Source organism: Microtus ochrogaster, unplaced genomic scaffold, assembly GCF_000317375.1.
Source record: "Microtus ochrogaster isolate Prairie Vole_2 unplaced genomic scaffold, MicOch1.0 UNK23, whole genome shotgun sequence".
Classification (NCBI taxonomy): Eukaryota; Metazoa; Chordata; class Mammalia; order Rodentia; family Cricetidae; genus Microtus; species Microtus ochrogaster.
This window is the reverse complement of record NW_004949121.1, coordinates 23,177-35,994: the sequence shown is the minus strand read 5'-3', so window position 1 is coordinate 35,994 and position 12,818 is coordinate 23,177. Positions and strand designations below refer to the sequence as shown.

Below are 12,818 nucleotides of genomic sequence, written 5' to 3'. Positions count from 1 at the left end.
AGAAATCCTTAATCAATAAATAAATTAAAAAAAAATTACATCTAGTGTTTTAAAACTATTGTGACTGGAGTTATGGCTCAGTTAAGAGTGTGGCTGTTCTAATGGAAGACTAGAGCTGGGTTCCCAGCACCCACATCCGGTGACTCGTCATTGCCTGCAACTCCACATCTTCTTCTGGTCTCCATGGGCACTTGCACACACATGTCCATACATGTACACAGAAATAATAATAAATGTGTTAAAAACATAAAAAAGTTTACAAACTCTAAACCCTAATGCCTGTTACCCAGATATTACTGTATTTTGGTCAAAACATAATGAGCAGGAAGTTTAACTTTAATTTTGTCAAAATGTTTTATACTTTAAAAAGTACTTTTAAAATAGATATGGTGAATTTTTATTAATAAAGACATGATCAATGTAAAATGAATTCATTAACTGAATTATAATAATGATTCTTCCAATTGCTTGTAGGAAATCAGAGTATTAAAATAATAATATCAAATTTCCCTTTACACTAAGCAATATAATTGATTACCTGGAGACAAAAGAATAAGAAATATTCACTGGATGAAGAGATTAACCAAAACCAGAAATATGTAAAACAGCAATTAGGTTCTTTACTAGAACTGCCCATAAATATCATCTGCTTTACAAACAATGGATTAAGATAATGAAAGTGAGCAAATTATTTACATCTTGTTGCAGGTTGAAGATCCAATAATCTTTTCCCAAAGTTGGGGCATGTTATTAAATCTTATCTTGTACCAATAATCCTCTTTTCTAAAGAATAAATGTTTCAGCTTCAAAAAGGTTCAGAAAAATATAACAGATATCTTTTCATTGTCTACACTTTTATAAGCTTTATGCATCATGATGCATTCCGAGATTACGGTTAATGTAAACCACCAGAGCTATGTCTTTGCTCCTCCAAAATGGAAGACATGTATACAAACACAGGATATAACTCAGGTGGAGAATAACTGAAATGATTCTATCCAAAACCATAAGAAGCAAAGCACACAATTACAAATACTGACACACAGTGTTGCTGAACTGAAAGTAGTATAAACACAGGTTGCTTGCAGTAGAGGAACTGATCCTGTCTCTCTAGAAAATCTTTGATATTGTCAATCAAAATATGCATATTTGCTTTTTGACTAAGCAATCTGTCCTTTAAAGACTTATGGAAAAAATATGCATTTATACAAATGAACATACTGAAGATTATCAGAAGTACTAATCTCTGCCAACAGGATATTTCATAACTAAATCATTAGCAAAAATATGTAATCAATGGGGTTGGGGACTTAGCCCATTGGTAGAGCACTTGCCCTACCAAACACAGGTTCTCATCTCTGAAAAAAAAAATCAGGTAATGAATTTATTGGTGGATCTGATGAATTTCAAATATTCAAAGAGTATTTAGTTAATAACAAAGCAAAATAATGTATATAAAGCCTTCCTATTTGTATTTTATTTTCTGCTGGTAGGCATGTATTTGTATTTATCTGTCATTATATATATATATATATATATATATATATATATATATGCTGTAAATCTCTGTCAGGGTGTGAGTGGCATTTGTTGGAGCCCACAAGACTATACAGTAACTGTACAGCTGAAAGATTCATAAAGGCAGACCCACAGTGTACAATTCATAGAGCACTCTGTTAGCAGAGCTTTGGGAACAATTGTGTTTTGAAACAGTTCCTATCATATCTGTGGAAACCTTGTGAGGCCATGTTTCTCCCTTCAAAATGGGATTCACTACCAAAATACCTTACAGTGCAACTTGTTCTGCAAGGACGGTAGAAAGACCTTTCCATTGCCCCACACCATGAGGCCTTAGAATGACAACATTCACTCCTTGTTCTAATGGTCAAATTTTTATAGACTTAATCCCACAAAATTACCTGCTAACAGACCTCATAGAAATGTCTAAAGAAGACAGGCACTAAGTAAGAAGGTAACATGCTCCACCTTTGCCAAAAAACAAATCTGGGTATTCCAAAACCTGGTTATCATAAAAGAGATTGGATGAAAAGAATGGGTGAATTCAGGATTCCAGGACTTTTAGTAACTTTCTCTAATGTTTTTATTTATTTTTTTTATTTTTATTTTTATTTATTTTTATTTTAGAGACAGGGTTTCTCTGTGGCTTTGGAGCCTGTCCTGGAACTAGCTCTGTAGACCAGGCTGGTCTCAAACTCACAGAGATCAGCCTGCCTATGCCCCCCAAGTGCTGGGATTAAAGGCATGCGCCACCACCGCCCGGCTTCTCTAATGGTTTGTAATGTCAGGTATTTCCCCTTGGAAACTATTTCCTGAGTGATGTCATCTGTTTCAGAGTGCAGCTTTGTCAGGGTTTACCTGCCCTTTTTGTGATTTTGATATACATATTATCACTGTTTTTGTCTATGGAATTTTCCAACTATGTTTGTAAAAACTAGAAACCTTGTGGAGATCACCCCTTATTCTTCTCCACAAACCTTCACTTCATTTTCCCCCTGACCTCACAAATAAAGAATATGCAGAAGTAACATGCCTGGGCTATTTATTTATTTATTTATCTATTTATTTATTTTTGTGCTCAGAAGTTCACTTGCCATAAACATCTTATTCTGAGCCCTGAGGGGATACTAAGACTGGTACTCAAAGCCCCCAATAGGCATTCATTGATCTAGGTATAGAGTAATATCATACATTGTTCCTGATTGTTAATGAAAAATTTTAAACTTGGATTTACAAATGTTTAAACTTTAAAATCTAAATTTAGTAATATATTTAGCTTATATATGTACATATATACATATATATGTATATATAAACAATTAATTTAAAAAGGTCATGAATCTGAAATAGAGCAAGAAAGGGAATGTGGGAGATTTTGGAGAAAGGAAAAGTGAGGGAGAAATGTAACTATATTATAATCTCAAAATAAAAGTAAAAACAAGTTGATTTCACTTATTTAACTTTTATTGAATATCTTTCATTCTTTTAAGTTTTGTTAATAAGCGAACAAATTTTGTCCTAAATTTCTTCAAAGTAGTAGCTTAGCAAATTTTGCTGGTTAGTTATTTTTTAGTGGGATATGAATTGGTCATATGAAAAGAGGGAACTTCAGGTGAGAATCTATTAGCCTGGCCTGTGGGTTTTGTCTGTGGCAAATTTTCTTGACTAACATTTGGCCTTGGCATTATTGGACAGGTGTTCCTGGGAATTTTGAGCATTTTTCATCTTCCTGGTCTTTTGCTTGTAAACAATGATTTCTGATTTTATGTTTTATGTATATTATACATATGTGCCTTGTATTGATATTTCTTGTGCTTTTTCTCTGCTTTATATTTTATTTTGCTGTGTTCATTTTCTTAAGAGAGAAACAGTTATGAAAGCATATTTTCAATTTTTATAAAAAGAAACTATAATATAGAGGATAGACATATTAACTTTACTTTTTAATACGTAAAAACAAACAGATAGTAAAGTAGTCATATACATTCAATATGGTAGATTGGAAAATACATGAATTTATATGAGACTAAAGGAGAAACATAGTCTGCAGTGTATAATTTTAATTGACTTGCTTTAAAAATATATAGATGGATAAAACCAAAATATTTCTCCTTATATTTCTACAATTAGATCATGTGGTCTCTGACATGGGAGTCATAGCATGACAGCAGTATTAGGAGGTGGTGAAGAGAAGGAGGGGAGGAAGAAGAGGAAGTGGAGGAGGAGGAGGAAGAGGAGGAGGAGGAAGTAGATAACAGGGTGTGCCTGAAAGTGCTGTATCTTCACCTGGACTCTTCTTATTCCCTTTATTCCTGCTTTCCACCTACCCAGATTTAAATATTAGATTCCCATATACACTTCCAGCGTGACGTTATGTCAGACGCATGAAGCCAAACAACCATGACTGACACCTCTGAAATTATGAGGCAAAATGAATCCTTCTTTTCTTTCCATGTTTCTGTCAGCAGCTTATCACAGCAATACTAAAAATGAATCACACTAAAAATTAAGGAAGAGAGAAGAAAATGAAAAATCGGTCCAACAATATGTACTATCCAGAAATCAGCACTGTCAATGTTGATCACATATACACAATTTCAACCAAACCAAACTGAGTATTGTACATTTTAATACTATTTTATTTTAATGTATGTAGCACACACTTTCCATTTTGTAAGTACTTTTATTATGCTCCTCTGGTTAAATGTATTTTTATGAAATTATTGATAACTCATACAGTTGTCAATATAGAAGTGCAAATATTTTATTATAGATGAGAATAATGTAATAGAAACATAAAAATGGGGGTGGAGCTTTTGGAGAAGCTGCTCTTGAAGAAGACCAAGGTTTGATTTCTCGTACCCATACAGTGGCTCACAGCTGATGTGGGAATTTTCTCTGTGTGCTGTGATTACCATTGACAAATAAAGGAACTGCTTTGGACCTATACCAGAATTATAGGGAAACAGAGCTAGGTGGGGAAAATCTAAGCTGAATGCTGGTAGAAAAAAGGCCGAGTCAGAGAAAAGCCATGTAGCCCTGTTGAAGACAGATGCCAGAACTTTGCCAGTAAGCCACTGCCACATGCTGATACACAAATTAATAGAAATGGGTTAAATTAATATGTAAGAGATAGCCAATAAGAAGCTAGAACTAATGGGCCAAGCAGTGATTTAATTAATACAGTTTTTGTGTGATTATTTTGGGGCTAAGCAGCTGGGAACCAGTAAGTGGCCTCTCACAATACAGAGCTGTCTCTAACTCCTGTTCCAGAGAGTCTTGTAACGACATGGAAAATTTTAGAAAACTTGCTTGATCAGTAGCTGGTTAAGGCACTGCATTCATGAAACTATGCAACATCAAGAGCTAGTTGAAAACAGGAACCTCTGTAAAAGTTAAACCACAAAATGTTCCTACCAGCTAGCCACCTGTAATAGGAGAATTCCCAGCTAGCTGTAAAGCATAAACACCTTGCTTTTGCATTCTGGACTTGACTGCATTCTGGTGGTCTCTCTGGGGGTCTCAATTTGATCACAATAATCTGCTGCCCTTTCTGACTTCCACAGGAAGCAGGTACACATGCAAAAAGGCATTTATGCAGGCAAAACATTCATATTATAGAAATTAAAAAGATATAAATATATAAAAGAAATGTAGGAAAAGAATAGTATTGAAGGAAAACACATAATTCAAACCATGATATCAGCCATGACTACTGAGTCACACTTTTCTTTGTATAATGACTTAATCAGTTTGAGTGTATGCTTCCTCATCATCATTAACCCAGCTTCATCTCTGTTTTTCCATGTTTTGTAGCTTCACCTTGTTTGATTAATTTTGTTAGGTGCATAGATTCATCATAATTAAAACTTAACACAAAACAGTCAAACATTTCTTTTCTTATCTTTTTTATTTCAGGATCCTTACAAACTAAAGAAATTAAAAACAGAGACTTACTCTTCTCTCAGTGATAATAGCCTTGATAAAGAACACAAAGGTAGTAACCAAATTAAGACTGTGGAGAAAGAGGAATCCTTGACCCTTGCTGATGGGAGCATAAATTGGTGTAGACAATGGAGATTTGAATGGCCTTTCCATGACTTTTCAGATCAGAATGCCTTATGTCTCAGCTAGCAAAGAGACACACATTTATATTTATTACAACACTATTCACAATAGCAAAGAAATGAATCCTACATTGTATCTATCAACAGAAGAGTGGATAATGAAAACATGGGAGCATTATATTATGTAGGATTTTACTCAGCTGTCAAGAAAAATAAAATTGGGAAGCATATGAGGGACTACAGTTGTGAACCTGTCTGACCATGCCTGGAGATCAGAAAGTATGAGCTTATTTTTGCTCTTCAAAATTGTTGACAAGAGATGTGGCTATAAACAAGAGATTATGACTTACGGTGTGGTTTATTAGTATTTTGGATATAGAAGTGTATAATAATATTTACCTCTTTCAAAGATTATGTCTACTCATTTTTCTATAAATCTATCATCTTTCTACCTATCATTTTCTATCTCTGTAAATAATGTTGAGTAAAACTTCCAGAAATATCTCAATTAGTCTCTGTTTTAATAAAGTGTATACAATATAAGAATTAGGTTTTTATTTAAATAATGTAAGCCAATTTGTAGAACATTTAGAAGAGTTTTTATATATTAAATATGAAATTCATACTTAAATTCAAATTCTTTTGAGGCACTTTCAATGTGTTTAAATATCAGAAGGTTACATTTTATTTATGTGTCAGAAAATACATTAAAATAGTTATAACTATATTCAGCTCATTTAAACAAATATCTTACAACTCTGCTATAATTTGGAGACTGTGGTTGATTGTTCTATCTAAAATATTCCCACAGTGAAACAATCAGAATAAAAGAATTTCCATCAGGCACTTACTGGTACTCTAAAGAAAAGTGGGTCCCAACTTAAATACAGACATTACAAAACATAAATCATTGACACAAAGAGTTTTAAGACTTACATTCTTTTGCTGGTATGTATATCTTGAGTTTTTTGTTTGTTTTGTTTTTTGAGGCAGGCTTTCTTTGTAGCTTTGGACCCTATTCTGGTTCTAGCTCTTGTAGACCAGGCAGCCCTTGAACTCACAGAGATCTACCTGTTGCCTGCCTCTGCCTCCCTAGGACTGGGATTAAAGGCCTGTGCCACCACCATCTGACTTGATGGATGTTTTTGATAGCAAACATTTTGAGTAGGTTTTGAAATTTTGTGTGTAATGACTTTTAAGAGGCCAAACCATCGACTTATTGGTTTGTTTTTTATCTTGTGTTGAGTCAAGGCAGAAATCAACATGACTAACTCTGTCCTGTACTGATTGCATCTCTTTTCTTTTCTCTGACTTGTTAACACCTACCCATTTTCTTCTTAACATTGCCCTTATTGATTGGTACCCAAAACACTGATTGAGAGACAGTGTTAATTGTTAATTACCTGCTATTACACAGCCATCTCAGGTGCATGAAACACCAAGTGTTGAAATACATGAAAATAAAGAGAACTTGTCACTCATGGTCAGCAAATGTACAACACTAAGTTAAGAAGATAAAAAAAAATGGATAACAAAATGTCTAACAGTCAAGGTCTAAGAAAACCATCAGCAATTGCATTAAACCATCAAAATATTTGAAAAGTTGTAACAATTAATGGTTTTCATAGTTAGTAAAATACTGTGTTTTATTTTCTGATGAAAACTGCTAAAGGCAAGTTTGCAAGAAAATACTTTAGTTCTGGTGACTTGAGGACAGTTCACCACAGAAGATTTCACTGAAAATATTGTCCAAATAATATTTTCTGTGTCCTGGCATATTTGGACATTTTACATCATACTCTATGCTAGCAGATGAAATTAAAGCTAAAGATAAATATCTAGTAAGATATGCCATCATATGATTGATCTCTCTGATTTTGTGATTTTTATGCCACCAAGATAGAGCAAATTTATTATTTTTATCTACTTACAAATCCAATACACAAACTTACAATTTAAAAATAACAGACACCTTCCAACTTGTGTATTTACAGTTTTTTGTTAAGTCCTACATATATTATTTCCCCCAACATTTTTAAAAAGTATGTGTCAATTCCCCAACCCTCCCATGCAAATCCTGAACTTGCTTTTAGGGAATATACTTGTGAAGTACATGGACACAATATACCTAGAATGACTCTTGCAGTTGATGAAACTACAACACTGAATGAACTATAAATAATAGTCATTGCACTCTATTAAAAAAAGTGAATCTACCAGTCCATATGACTTGGGTCTACAATATTGGAGGGACAAAGAGGCCAAGTTCATAAAATGTCCAGTCAACTAATGATCTCTTGAATGAGATAATTTACTGTGACTGCAAGAAGTAACAAGAAGTTCAAGGTTCTAAGGAAAAGGAGAAGAGGTTGTATGTAATGTTTAGTTTAGGGAGGAAGATTTAAGAAAGCATCTTGAATAACAAGACTCTACTAGCACTTGAAGCTGCAGACAGTGGCATCCATTTCTTTTTAGTGTTCTAATATAAGTAAATCAATATAATAATTAAATTAGTTTTTATTTAATTGATTTCACTCTTCTAACTTAAGATGTTCACATCCTCCAAATGTAACATGTTTTTTATATTAGCTATTGTCATAGATCAGGGTGCATGCCAAAGTTCTACTTCCTATAGGGCTGTGTAAGTACACAATTTATGCTGACTTCTCAAAGTAAACAAACCACATAAAATATTAATATCAGTGTGTGGGTGTACCCCTCACTGTCCTGAGTTCCTTGCTCGTGCTCCCTCTCCTTCTGCTCCTGATTTGGACCTTGAGATTTCTGTCCGGTGCTCCAATGTGGGTCTCTGTCTCTGTCTCCTTTCATCGCCTGATGAAGGTTAATATTCAGGAGGATGCCTATATGTTTGTCTTTGGATTCACCTTCTTATTTAGCTTCTCTAGGACTGCAAATTATAAGCTCAATGTCCTTTATTTATGGCTAGAAATCAAATATGAGTGAGTACATCCCATGTTCCTCTTTTTGGGTCTGGCTTACCTCACTCAGGATAGTGTTTTCTATTTCTGAGACAATGAGGATGTTCTATCTAGAATTCACCAAGGCCAGCTGGCCTGGGTCTGAAAACAGCATGGGATAAAACCGGACTTGCTGAACATAGCAGACAATGAGGACTACTGAGAACTCAAGAACAATGGCAATGGGTTTTTGATCCTACTGCAGGTACTGGTTTTGGGGGAGCCTAGGCAGTTTGGATGTTCAGCTTACTAAACCTGGATGGAGGTGGGTTGTCCTTGGACTTCCCACAGGTCAGGGAACCCTGATTGCTCTTCAAGCTGATGAGGGAGATGGACTTGATCGGGGGAGGGGGAGGGAAATGGGAGGCGGTGGCAGGGAGGAGGCAGAAATCCTTGATAAATAAATAAGTTAAAAAAATAAAAAATATTAATATCAACTTTGTATTTATTGGATATAGATTGTATTCAGTGCACCATTATAAATAGTTCCTATCAGAAAAAAAATAGAACCAAATACAGTTTATATAAATAATTAAAACCAGCCAATTTAAAACCTAGAGATCTTTGTCACTCCAGGGGTCACTAAAGGAATGCTGCTGCTGTTTCTCTGATCAAGGTGTGGCTCAATAGCTTCTTGCACTGTGAATATTTAGGTTATTGGTCTCTGGCTGTCCTTAGCACCTGACAATTAGATAGGAAGTTTCTTTTAGTCCATAGTCTTCTAAAATCATTTATTTATTTACGTATTCATTCATTTTGTGTGTGTGGTGGAAGAGAGGTATGTGACAGTCATGGAACATGAATGGAAATCAGAGGACAACTTACAAGACTCAGTACTTTACTCCCATATTGTTGGTTTGGAGAATCCAACTCAGGTCATCGGGCTTAGTGATGAATGCCTTTACTTGCTAAGTCATCTCCTTGGGCCTAATGTTAGGTGTTCACAGTGAGGTAGCATGGTTATTGATAAGCTTAGGCATTGATATCAGCAAATACAAATTCAAGGTTTTACTGAGGTTTATGAAATCAGAAAGAAAGTATCAATAAGTCCTTTTAAAAGTTTGATTTTTTTTTTTGGTTGGAAACATACTACGTTTTGTGGAATTTATAAAGAATATTTAATTAATTAATATCACATGTATATTTATGTCACTGAATTTTGTGTATGTATAGCATGTAAATTCAGTGCCTACACAGACCAGAAATGGTTATTAAAACCCCTGGAATTGCAGTTACAGGTGTTAGCTGCCCCATGTGGGGTGCTGAGAACAAAACTTGAGTTCAATGAAACAACAGCAAATACTCCTCGTTACTGAGATGTGTCTTCAGTCCTAATTTTTGCTTATAAGTAAATGATTTGATTTAATCTCTGCAAGGTAGGTGCTGAATAGCATTTGAAGGCCTTTTGAGAACTCTTGCTTACTGATCCCTCAAGTCAAACTCTTCATCCTACTCCCAATGTCACACATCAAATACTAGTATTTTAAACTGAGAAGATGAAACAAAAAAGTTTCAGAAAATTTGACATATCTTTAGGATCCTAAGGAAATAGGTTAATAACACAATATCCAGCCTAGGACATTGCCATTCCACTATTAATAAAACACAAAAATCATGATTGACAGGCAATATGTTTCTGGTAATTCTGTTCTGTCATTTTGTGAATTTCTCTAGCACACATGTGATTTCAAAATTTAAAAAACTGTCTCTTTAATTATTGCCAACACTCCACCATCATGACATACATATACCTCAAGGCATACATGAGATTTACAGATATTTTATATTTGGTCTGTGTTGTTTCCATCTACCTTGACTCTAACTATCTATCACTACAGATTTTAATAATAAAATTTCTAATATATTCAGTGTATAAAAGACTTTATATCTTTATATTAATGATGAGTATTACTTAAAAATAAATATTTGCTCTTTGATGGATATATAACCCATTTTTATTCTCTAATGTGCTCTTTTCACCATCTCTTGGTGTGTCTTTTTATTGTTATTATTTTTCATGCTGCCTAGTTACATACCCAAACAAATTCTGGTTCTAGTCTTTCTTTTATCTTTTAATCTGGATGGTGTCTTATTAAGTTATCAAAGCTGGACTTGAACTCCATTTTTACTCTAGTCAAGTATACAATTTATGTTTCTTCTGCCACACCTCTCAAGTACCTGGGATAAGAGACCTGTGTCTTTAATATATTTGTATGCAAGTCTACTAAAGCCAAATATTTCACCTATCATCTGAGAATAGACTAGTAGCAATGTTCCTAATTTCATTTAAAGACAATACATAAACTATTCTCATTTTAAAAAAGAAGAATGCAAATAGGATTCACTGGGTTTAAGACATGTAATATTTTTTTTTTTCTGGTTAGTTCTTTTATGATTATGGCGACTTCCAGTCCTCAAATCTTGGCACCACGCTGCATAGGCTATTTGTAAATGGATGACTTTTCAAAGTAGAGCCAACTCTACAGGTATAATGATAACTGTGATCAAAGGGATCAAAGGATTTATATAACCCAGTCTGGGTCTGCAAATATTTGCCTGCTTGAGGGTATAGCTACAAGTACACCATCAGTAGGAGTGATTCTTAAAGAAGTGTTCTTTAATAGGCTCCAAAATCTCCACAGTAGGCTTTCTAAGATTCTTCCATAACTATTCACAAACTATTCTTTTCCTTTATCCTTAGCTTTGTCATAAACTGAGATGTATACATATTTATAAGCAAGAGTAAGTAGGGGAAGTTACATTCAAAAATGGCAGTGCTGCTGACAATGGCATACTTGAGAGCCTAGCCCAAAGTCAGCCAGACATCTGACTGGTAAACAGAGTATTGCTGTTGAGATTTTACATGGATTTAGTCAACCACATTGAAGTGCCAATTTGTAATAGGAGGCCGCTTGCTCATTTCCCTGCCACCCAGACTCCCAAAATAACCACACAGAAACTGTATTAATTAAATCACTGCTTGGCCTACTAGCTCTAACTTCTTATTAGCTAGCTTTTACAACTTAATTTAAACCATTTCTGTTATTTTATATTTTACCATAAGGCTCATGGCCTACTGGCAAGATTCTGGCATGTCTGTCTCTGGCGCCAGCACCATGGCTTTTCTCCAAACCCTGCCTTCATTCTCCCAGCATTCAGTTTAGCTTTCCTCGCCTCCCTCTGTTCTGCCCTGCTCTGCTATAGGCTCAAAGCAGTTTCGTTATTCACCAGTGGTATTCACTCCATACAGAGGGGATCAGGCACTTTTCTATTTATCAGGAAAGCCACTACCTACCTTATCTAAGCCCATAGTCAACTATTTTAGGCAAAAAAAAAAACATCTGGTTCCTTATCAACCCAAACAGCCTGCGATAGATCAAAACTGCTATTCTATCAGGCTGTTCTGGTTCACATGTCACTTCCCATTGTTAACAAACCAATAAAATTGTTAGGGCTTTTACAACCAGGAACTGGTCTCTATTCTCCAGCAGGCCCCACCCCAAGTCAATAAACTATCTTTAACTGACAGAATGGTCTAGTTTGAAGGTTTCAATGTACCTCACTTATAGAGGTATTATAAAGAGTAAATTACAATTACTCAGAAAACACATTTTAACTCAGTCTTTACAAAGTCAGCATTGTGTAATTTAGATTTAAAACTACCTAATCCCTGGGAATTCTAATTGGTAACAATATTTAACCCATTTCTCTCATGAGTATACTACAAAAAATTCTGGAGCCCTTTAAACAAATATCTTTATCAAGAATCAAAACACTGATAAATATTCAGACTGTAGCAAATATTAATACTCTATTCATAGGTTTTCATTTCAAAGTGTTTACCTGTGTGATAGTCTCCTGTGACTGATACAGAGAGCAGTCTGAGCATCTTGAGTGATGCAGACTTTGTGGCGGCTGCACTTGATCTTTAAGCATGGATCCTTAGCTGGATCTAAAGCTGGAGAGCAGAGAAGACAGAGAGAGGAGAGAAAGAGAGAGAGAGAGAAAGAGAGAGAGAGAGAGAGAGAGAGAGAGAATAGAAAAGAGAGAATTTAAATGTTTCTGTGTACGAAGATAGTAGGTATTGAAGTTTATTCAACATAATTAACTAAATTATGGAATTTTATTTCATCTTGTTGTATTTTTTTCAATTTTGACAGTTTATACACCTACATAATATATTTTATTCCTTTCAGCACAATCATGGAATTTTACTATATTCATCTGCCAGCCTTTCTGAAGCTTTTATTCTTCT

General features: G+C 34.7%; 1 protein-coding gene across 2 annotated transcripts in view; it reads right to left on the bottom strand.

Moving 5' to 3' along the window:
• Positions 1-12,520, bottom strand: part of Spock3 (SPARC (osteonectin), cwcv and kazal like domains proteoglycan 3) — a 204,411-nt gene extending 191,891 nt beyond the window's left edge. For both annotated transcript variants that reach the window (XM_013354008.2, XM_005367743.2), the window contains exon 1: positions 12,407-12,520. The gene's annotated coding sequence lies outside the window, so the exon portion shown is untranslated. The remainder of the gene's footprint in view (positions 1-12,406) is intronic.
• Positions 12,521-12,818: the final 298 nt, after the last annotated feature.